An 11,264-nucleotide genomic window follows, 5' to 3' on the forward strand; every position below is an offset into this window, starting at 1 on the left:
AACAGAAGTGAGAGAGCAGGTTGATTAGGTCAGTAAGGTTTGGACTTTATCCAACATCATGCAGGAAGAAGTTCTGGGGAAACAAACACAGGATGAAACTTGTGCTTCACTAGATCATTTGGAATGAGAAGGAAGGGTTGTGTTACAATGTTATTATTGTTCAGAATTAACAAATCAATTCTGAATGACTTTGTAGGAATCAAATAAGGCCTTCCCCAAGAAACATGAGGTGGTTACAAATGCCTTGTGCTTGGTCTCCAGGAGACAGGTAGACAATCCAAAAAGACAGCGGGCCCTGGATTCCTAGAACAACTTCAATCATTAAAAAGACAACATGAGAAATACCACAATGAAATCAGACCCATAGTTATTACCAGCATATTTCCACCCATTGCCTAACACATGCAGCTAAAGCTCATTAAGTTTTTGTTGTTAGCATGGACATTTCCAATACAGTCATTAATAAGCCCTTGGAAACACTTTAGCCATCGGAGATGGCTGCAGTCATGAAACTCCAGAAAAAATGAAAAATACAGTCCATGGACCTCACATGCCCAGTTTCATGAAGATTTTTGTGTGAGCAACAGGGAAAGGTTCTCATAGAGTTACTTAGGCTAGTGAGGAAATTGGTCCAGGTCACAAATATCTGGAGCTACAGTTTACAACTTTGGACCCAGAACACACTTTAAATAAAAACTCCTCTAGACTTCTAATACATAGGAAGGATATAAGTGCTGAGACTTGACTTTAGAGTACAGGAATCCATTCTATGGAACGGACTTTGCCTACTGCACATTCTGCAGCTAACACACCTCTACCTCTGAAGAAATGAAGCCAATTCTGTTCAACCCCAGAGTTCCCTAGCAAACCATGTGAAACTAGCAGGACTAAACTTGAAGAATTTCCCAAAGTAATAACAGTAATTTGGTATTATTTTAATTAACATTTATTTTGCATTTATTATGTGTCAAACATGATACACTTTTCATGTATTAATTCACTGAACTCCCCAAAACAACACTGAGATTAGGAACTCTTATCATCTCCATTTTACAGACTAGGAAACTGAGATCTGAGTAAATTAAGCAACTTACCCAAGGAGTCCTAATGTGGTGCTGTAGGATAAGCACTAGACCACTAACGACAAGGTTAGTGGTTCAAACCCATCAGCTGCTCCTCGGAAACCCTATACAGGTTCTCTATGAGTAGAAACTGACTCGACAACACTTTACAACTACAAGCTAGAAAGCTGTCTCCTCAAAGTAGAGTTGATCTCAGTGACGTGAATGAAATAAAGCCTTCAGGATCTTCATTTGCTGATGGGGCACAACTCAAAATAAGAAGAAACAGCTGCAAAGATCCATTAATAATCAAAACATGGAATGTACAAAGCATGAATCTAAGAAAATTAGAAGTGTCAAAAATGAAAAGGAGCAAATCAAGATCGATATCCTAGGCATCAGTGAGCTGGAAGGAGTCCTGGTGTGGAACTGTTGGATAAATACTGGATTGCTAACCACAAGGTCCAGGTTCAAACCCATCAGCAGTTCCCCAGAAACCCTAGACAAGGTTGTTATGAATTGGAACGAACTTGACAGCACCTAACAAGAAGTGAACTGAAATAGACTGGTATTGGCCATTTTTAATCTGACAATCATCTGGTTTACTATACCAGCAAGAACAAGCTGAAGAACAACATCAGTCCTTTTGCATTGATTGTCAAAAAGGGCATTTCAAGACATATCTCGAAGTACAATGAAGTATATGATAAGAAAATATACATATGCCTACAAGGAAGACTTCGCCTCTAATACTTCAGACATTTTACCAAGAGGTACTAATTCCTGGAGAGGGACATCAGGAAGATCCCCAACAAAATGGATTGGCACAGTGGCAGTAGCAATGGTTTCAAGCATAGCAACAATAATGATATTGGTGCAGGATTGGTGCAGGACTGGGCGGTGTCTCATTCTGTTGTGCAAAAGGTTGCTATGAGTCAGTACCTATTCAATAGCACCTAACAACAGCAACAACAAACAATAAAGACCAATTAATACTATTATTATTCAAATTCACATACCAATCACCAAAGACAGTGCTGTTGAAATTGAAGAATTCTTCCAACTTCTTCATTTTGAAATTGATCAAACATATAATCAAGATGCATTCATAATTACTGATGATTTGAATGCGAAAGTTAGAGACAAAGATGAAGGATTTGTCATTGGAAAACATGGCCTTGGTGGTAGAAATGGTGCTAGACACCTCATGATAGAATTTTGAAAGATCAATGACTTATTAATTTTGAAAACTATTTTTCAACAACATAAGCAGTGACTATACATGTGAACTTTGTCAGATGAAATACACAGAAATCAAACTGACGGCATCTGTTGGAAGAGACAAATGGATAAGCCAAATAATGTCAACCACAACAAGGCCAAGGACTGACCATGGAATAGACAATCAACTGCTTATAGGCAAGTTCAGGCTGAAACTGAAGAAAATTAAAACAAGTCCATAAGAGTAAAAAGTGATCTTGAGTATAACCCACTTGAATTTAGAAAGCATTCAAGAACAGGTTTGATGCATTAAGTACTAACGACCCAAGACATGGTATTTTCAATAATCTCATATGCATGTGAAAGCTGAACAGTGAATAAAGATAGTAGACGAATTGATGCTTTTGAGTTATGGTGTTGGAGGAGAATATTGAAAGTGCCATGGGCTGCCAAAAGAACCAACAGATCAGTTTTGGAAGAATTGCAGCCAGAGTGCTCCTTGGAGGCCAAGATGGCCAAACTTCATCTCTCATACTTTGGACATATTGTCAGGAGGAACCAGTCACTGGAGAAAGATATCATGTTTGGTAGGGTGGAGGGTCAGAGAAAAAGAGGAAGACCACCAACGAGATGGATTGGCCAAGTAGCAGCATCGATGGACTCAAGCATAGCAACAGTAGTGACACTGACCCAGGATCGGGCAGTTTTTCATTCTGCTGTGCCTAAGGTCACTATGGGTTGGTACCGACTCAATGGCACCTAACAACAACAACAAGAACAACAAAAGCAGAGAATACTAATAAGACATTTACTTGTGCTTGATTGACTATGCAGAGGCATTGGAATGTGTGGATTGCAATAAACTATGGATAACATTGTCAAGAACGTGTAGTACAGAGCACTTAATTGTGCTCATGAGGAACTTGTACATAGACCAAGATACAGTCATTTGAACACAACAAGGAGACACTGAATGATTTAAAATCAGGAAAGTCATGTGTCAGGGTTATATTATTTCTCCCTATCTGTTCAATCTATATGCTGAGAAAATAATCTGAGAAGCAGAAATATATGATGAAGAACACCGCATCAGGATTGGAGAAAGACTCATAAACAACCTGAGGTATGCAGATGACACACCTTGTTTGCTGGAAGCGAAGAGGACTTAAAACAGTTACTGATGAAGATCAAAGACTATGGCCTTCAGTATGGATTGCACTTCAATGTAAAGAAAATATAAAAACCTCACAACTGGACCAATAAGTAACATCATGGTAACTGGAGTCCTGTTTGGCACTGCAAAATAAGCATTGGACCACATGGTCTATTTGAATTGTAAGGTCATCGATTCAAACTCACCAGCCACTCCTTGGAAACCCTATACAGGGTTGCTATGAATTAGAACCAACTCAACAGCACTTAACAACAAGAAAAAAATGGAGAAAATATTTCATTTTGCTTGGATTCACAATCAATGCTTTATAGGAGGTGCAGTCAAGAAATTAAATGACATATTGCATTACACAGAACTGCTGCAAAAGACCTCTTTACAGTGCTAAAGAGCAAAGATATCACTTTGAAAACAAAGTTGTGCCTGACCCAAAACCATGATATTTTCAATGGCCTCATATGCACATGAAATTAGACAGTGAATAAGGAAGACCATAGAAGAAACAATGCAATTGAATTATGTTGTTGAAGAAGATTATTGAAAATACTATGGACTGCCAGAAGAACAAATAAATCTGTCTTGGAAGAAGTACAGCTAGAATGCTCCTTCAACATGAAGATGGCAAAAATCCATTGCTCGTACTTTGGACATCTTGATAGGATGCACCCATTCCTAAAGCAGGACAGAATATTTGGAAAAGAGGAAGAGACCCTCTTCAAGATGGATTAACACAGTGGCAGCAACCATAGGCTCAAACATAACAATCACAAGGATCACAATGGATCGGGCAATGTTTCATTCTATTGTGAATAGAGTTGCTCTGAGTCAAAACCTACTTCACTGCACCTAACAACACTTAAGCTAGTAAAAGCCAAAGCCAGAATTTGATCCCAGGAAGTCTTATTTTAGAACCAGCCATCTGAATACTGCAGTCTCATTGGTTCTGCCTCATTACCTTGTGCAGCTTATTAAATTTGCAAGATTTTTGTGCAAGTGTACATTTTTTTTTAAATTTTCCCTTCTCTAAAACAGAGAGTATTGGGCAAAGGAACCAATCATGGGTCACAGGGGCTGAACCCAAGGCCAGGCTTATTCCACCCCTCTTTGCAAGACTGGAAAACAAACAACTGCCTTAATAGCATCAGGAAAATTTGACATCCCTGGTCTATGTTTCACAGGAGGAAAGATGTAGCATTGAAGCCATCACTATAAATATCAGAGTTAATGAGGGAGGACTCCTGGAGACCTAAATGAATCCATTTTATGGGTTTGTCATACATCAGGTTAATATGATTCTGACAAATAATTATATTGAAAACTGGACAGGGACCAAGAATGTTGTTATTCCTTTTGAATGTTACAATAGAGCCTTCTGGCCAATTAAACAGTGATGACGCCAACACTGTGGCGTCGAGCAAAATGATAACAATTTGTGGCATTTAGACAAAGGCGCTCACAGTCCTGCACCCACCCTGGCACAGGCTGGGTGATTGTCATTGTCTGATTCCTTAATGAGCAGAGTCGCTCTTTCATATAGATTATTATACAGTTAGGTCTGGTATAGATACAAGAGGAAGGGAAAAGGCCAAACAGAATAATAATGCAGCTTTTCCTTTTCTTTTTTATGGCAACTATAAAGACTTTCTAAGGAGTTCTGGTAGTAGAATGGGTTACTAGTTGAGCTGCTAACTTCAAGGTTAGCAGTTCAAATCTACCAGCCACTGCAAGGGAGAAAGATTAGGCTTTCTGCTCCCGTAAAGATTTATAGCCTCAGGAACCCTGTACAGGGTCACTACGAATGACGTATAACCACCACCACAATAAGGGTTTTCTGGTGGCAGGACGCATATGACAGATGATCCCTGAGTATGGGTCTCAGTTTGAGTATACCAACTGTGAAGGCGGCTTCTTATTTGGCTCTTGGGTCAATTGCAGTGGCCTCTGTGAGAAAACTTAGTGGGGGAATAAGAGGGTTAGAAAGTGGTTGTGACATTTGCCATCATCTAACTGGGTTGGCCTGAAGTCCTGGCTGTGTGTTCCCATCTAGAAGGCTGGGACTCCCAGGGAGAGGGACCCTGGGGAGACACTGAAATTCCTGTGTCTTTCCTCAGTCACTGGGGGCTTCTCTTCAGCATTGCAGGCTCTTTACCGGACATGGGCATCATCCAAAGTGGGTACCCAAACCAAAATCAACCTACTGTCATCCAGAATCTTCTAACTCACAGGACCCTATAGGACTGAGTATAATTGCTCCTTAGGGTTTCCTAGACTGTAACTGTTTACAGGCGCAGACAGCCTCATCTTTTTTCCACAAAACTGCTAGTTAGTTGGTATCTCATAGGTTTAACCCATAGCGCCACCAGGGCTTTTTAAAGGAGGTGCTGTTAAATGTTGTTGTTAAATGCCGTAGAGTCAGTTCTGACCCATAGAGGTCCTGCATGAGGTTTCCACAGAGCAGCTGGTGAGTTTGAACTGTGGACCTTACAGTTCAAACCAACTTTGCAGTCCAGCACATGAAACCACAGTGCAGGACTCCAGGTGCAGACAGAGCCAAATTCAGTCCTTGTTCTGCCTGCGCAGCCGCCACGTAGAGACAGGGAGCATGTTTTCATAAGCTCAAAGGCTCTGTGCAGGTTAGCATTTAGCCAAGGACCCACAGCTTGGGCTGTCAGAGCAATTTAAAGCAGCAATTTTAATTTGTCTTTTTGGTGCTCCCAAGCACCTCCCATTTGGCCTCCATATTCTCTTGCCTTATCATGTTCCAGAGTTCCTGGGTGCTACAAACAGTTGATATGCCTGGCTGTTAGCTGCAATGTTGGAGGTTTGAGTTCACCCATAAGCACCTTGAAAGAAAGATCTGGCAATCTATTTGTGAAAAATAAGCGATTGAAAACCCTATGGAGTGCAGTTCTATTCTGACGCACTTGAGATTGCCAAGAGTTTTCACTGACTTGACAGCATTAGATTGCTGTTATGTTCTGCCTCTCTTCACGTGATCTATAAAATGAGCAAAGATCTAAGAAGCTATCAATATACTAAGAACAAAATTCCAACTGGCCCTGACTCTGTTGGCTGACTTTTTTTAATCAATAAGAGTTTTTCCTTGATATTCTACCATCCTTTTGGCTTCCCTTCTTTCCCTAATAGCTTTCCAACAGGAATTACAAGTTAGATGTTTCTTCAAATGTATACACCCCAAATCCTCTTTTTACAAAACTATTAATCTGAATTTTGAGCCTTTTGAGCCAATGGGGATTTATGAGGACTAGCAAAAAACAAAGCAACTCAGAATATGTTTCTCCTTAATCAATCAAAACTTTAAAAGCTCAGCCTTCAACTAAGTGTTTTTCTTTATAAAAACAAAACAAAATAAAAAAAACAGTCACAGTAAAGTCTCAGTTATGCGGACCCCAGTGTATCAGAGTAGAACTGTCCTCCATAGGTTTCTTAATAACTGATTTTTGAGACGTCTATAGCTAGGCCTTTCTTTCTAGGTATCTCTGGATGAACTCAAACTTTCAACCTTTCAGTTAACCTCTGAGCAATTTAACACACGTGCTACCCACAATATCCTCTACAGTAGTTTTGCATTCAATCATTTAGCTAAATTCTCATTATGGTTAATGTGGTAACTTCCAAGAGAAATGCCACACATTCCCATAAAAAAAAGTCTGATATGGAGGATAACTACTTTGTCCTCCCACCCAGGAAATTACCAATAGTATGGAAGCCTCTCTGGGACACTAAATATTCTTTCAGGGCTCTGGCCCCCCACTGTGAGCTTCACTCTCTTTTCCTGAGAAGGAATATGAGTAGGAGGTCCTTAGCCTGAGAAGAACATCTTGGAAAACAGAGAAAGGACTAACTCTATGACTCTGATGCCAGACAAAACCCAAGTTCACTGCCTGATACAGATGTGAGACCCAGAAGACTCCAAGACAGGCTTTTTTTCTTTTCTTTTTTTTTTTGGAAGATAAAAGAGACAGCTTTATTTGCGAATTTGAAAGTGCAAGGAGACCAGGGGATTAGGAGTATTTCATAGGGTTTAAGGAAGGTTTTAGGGAATAAGTAAGGACAAATCATTATCAAAAAATATGGGAAACTGTCACAAGGTAAGATTATGGATACAAATCATAATGCTGAGATGGCACATGTTGTATGTGTTTCCAACATTGGTGGGCACTTTGATTCTTTATGTTCTGGTGAGTTGTAGTTTCAATAGCTGGGATATGTGCCAGGACACTCCGACTGATTGTCAAGGAGCTAGCTTTACATGAAGAGACATTTTTACAGATGTTCAACTATATCCTTGAATTTTGATGGGATTCCAGATTTGAGGGGGGGAAGGATAAGGGGGTGCAAGCAGGAAACAAATACTACTGGGGTCTATTTCTGCCTATGGCAGAAATCTGCCTACATCAAAACTCAGCCCATGGGCTTGTTATTTGGAGAAAATGTCGCCGTCCTTTTTACCTTTCCCAGTCTCAAGAAAGGATAATGCCATATATTTTTCTAAAGGGCAGATACACAGCATAAGATTAAAAAAAAAATTTTTTTTTTCAGTTTAGCTTCCTGCTGAGTTCTCCAGCAACTTTCAGTAGCTCATAAAATAACCATAATTCCATTCATCCCCCCAGCTCCAAATCCATCATTACTTGGCTCTGGACAAATGGGCAGGTGGTGCTGCACAACAGGGCTTGGATGAGCTCTTTTTTCCTTCCTGGACGGAAGAAGTAGGATTAACACAAAATCTTTTCTGTTTGTGAATGACAGGGCAGGCAGCTGGGAGGTTGGTGACAATTTCACTCTGGAAAAAAAGTATGGAGGTCATTAATACAAGTCTTGCTGTCTGAGTAAAGGTGAGGATATGTCATACTAATTACCATATCATGCATGGTCCGGGCTAGTGTTAGATGAAGATGAGCAATTATGGGGAGGGAGAGGTGGGGGGCATGTTTATGTAATGTAGCTGAGTAAAAAATAGGCCCCGATCAGAAACACAAAGCCTTACTATAAAACATAGGTAGTCCCTGGGCCATACAAAAAGTTAATGCACTCAGTTGCTAACCAAAAAGTTGGCGGTTCAAGTACACTCAGAAGTACTGACGATCTACTTCTGAAAACTCAGCTATTGAACACTCTGTGAAACACAGTTCTACTCTGACACAGCTGGAGTCACCATGAATCAAAGTTGACTCAATAGCAAGTGTTTTTTTACTGCAAAGCATTACTTACTTTTATCTTTATGGCTTTTAAATACTGAAGATTTACTGGTCATTGGAAACCCTATACAGGGTCGCTATGAGTTGGAACTGGCTCGATGGCACTTAGCAACAGTAACAAATTGGTTCTCAATGAAATGGCCTCAGGAAGGGAAACCATAAACAGATGTAGGTTTTCTTTAATGGTAATAGAGCAGAAGATTCCTCCCTGTGAATACTGATGGTTGCCGGGTGTTGTAGAATGTTCTAGTGAGGAAAGGAGGAAGGGAAAACCAGCTTGTAATTAGAAAGTATTTATGTAGAAACACACACTAATTTTAAAGGTTCTGGCAGGCCTTTGTGTAGCTAAGAGGTGGCCATTAATTGATAGCATGAAGAATGGTCCCATTTTTTGGCATCTGTAGGCCCTAAGGCACAGTTGGGATGCAGGAAGAGAACAAAGGGGTTTCTGACCACTGCCCTGCATGCAAGTGTCAAATGTTAAGCTTCCAAGAGAGAGTGGTGGTTGTGCAGGGTTAGTGTTACCTCCTTAGTAAGATTTAAAACTGTCGTACTTTGGTGGTTTAGAGTTGATGTGATTCTGAAAGCTATGCCACCAGTATTTTAAATACCAGCAGGGTCACCCATGGCAGACAGGTTCCAGATGAGCTTCCAGACGAAGACAGACTAGGAAGAAGGAGTGACGAACTACTTCCAAATATTTAGTCATTGAAAATGTTATGAATAGCAGAGAAACACGGTCAGACATAGTACCGGGAAATGGGCCCCTCAGGTTGGAAGGCACTCAAAGGGCGACTGGGGAAGAGCTACCTCCTCAAAGTAGAGTTCACCGTGATGACATGAATGAAGTAAAGCCTGTGGGAGAAAAACCCACAGGACCTTCATTTCTTGATGGGGTACAACTCAAAATGAAGAGAAACAGCTGTAAATATCCATTGAAAATCGGAACATGAAATGTATGAATCGGAACATGAATCTGGTAAAATTGGAAGTTACCAAAAATGAAATGGAATGTATAAACATCAGTATCTTAGGCATTCGTGAACTGAAATGGACTGGTATTGGACATATTGAATCTGACAACCACATGGTTTACTATGCCAGAAATGACAAATTGAAGAGGAATGGTGTTGCATTCATTGTCAAAAAGAACATATCCAGATCAGTCATGAGGCACAATGCTGTAAGTGATAGGATAATATCCATGCACCTACAAGGAAGCCCAGTTCATAGCACTATTATTCAAATTTACACACCAACCACTAAAGCCAGTAAGGACGAAATAGAAGAATTCTACCAACTTCTTCAATCTGAAATTGATCAAACATGCAGTCAAGCTATATTGATCAGTTCCTTTGTTGCCGTGGCATGGTCAGAAGGAGCTCGGCTCGGAAAATTTACAGAGCGGGGTTTATTGCCGGCAGCCGGAGTGTCAGCTCAAGCCCAAATTACTCCGACCGTTGGCAATGAGCTTTGCTTTTGGGTTTTCTGAATTGAGTTCTTTCTGACTCCACACTGCTGCACCCAGCAAGATGTCAGTCTAGCCTTTTTACCTTAATTTCACCAGCCTCCCTCTGGGTGGGCGGTCCAGCCCAAAGGCCCAGAAAAGAGGAGGCGCTACCTGAAGATGTTCCAGAGCTTCTCCCTCGGCTCTCAGGCTGACCCGTACAGAGTAGATTCAAGCCTGATCAACTCAGAAGAGCAAAGTCCTGTCCTGGTCTTTCTCGTGCTGTCAAGAATAAATAAACAACAACAACAAAATAGCAAAGGAGGATGAAGGAACCCAAAGACTCAAGGAAGCAGCAGTGAATCCATAGGATTAATGGCCCACAAGAACCACAGCCTCCTTTATCCTGAGACCAGAAGAAGTAGATGGTAACCAACTTCCACTACCAAAATCTCTGACCAAGTACACAATAGAAGGTCCAAGTTAGACTGGGCAAAAAAATCTCAAATTCATAAGAAATACCAGACTTACTCGAATGATGAGAGACAGGAAGAACCTCTGGACACCCTTTTAACCTGTAACTGAAGCCACTCACACAGGTCACTTTTCAGCCAAATAACAAACTGGCCTATAAATAATAACACCTGTGAAGAATGTGCTTCTTTAGAACAATCAACCATACAAGACCAAATGGGCAAGAACTTTCCAAAAGCAAAGGAGAAGGCAAGGAGGGGCAGGAAAAACTGGAGGGATGGAAACAGGGAAGACAGGGTGGAAATAGGGAGAGTACTGGCACACAATGGGAAACAGCAGTCAATGTTAAGGAAGTTTGTGTGTGAAATAGTGAATAGGAAACTAATTTGTTAGGAAAACTTTCTCCTAAACACACACACACACACACACACACACACACACGAAAGATGTATTGATCATTACTGGTGATTAGAATGCAAAGGTTGGGAGAAAAGAGAAAGGATAAGTCATTAGAAATTATGGCCGTAGGGATAGAAATTATGCTGGAGAACGTATGACAGAATTCTGCAAAACCAATGATTTGTTCATTTCAGATACCTTCTTTAGACAGCATAACAGACGAATATACACATGGACCTCACCAGATGGAATACATAGAAATCAAATTG

This window comes from Chrysochloris asiatica, unplaced genomic scaffold (assembly GCF_000296735.1).
Source record: "Chrysochloris asiatica unplaced genomic scaffold, ChrAsi1.0 scaffold00236, whole genome shotgun sequence".
In the NCBI taxonomy this organism is placed as follows: Eukaryota; Metazoa; Chordata; class Mammalia; order Afrosoricida; family Chrysochloridae; genus Chrysochloris; species Chrysochloris asiatica.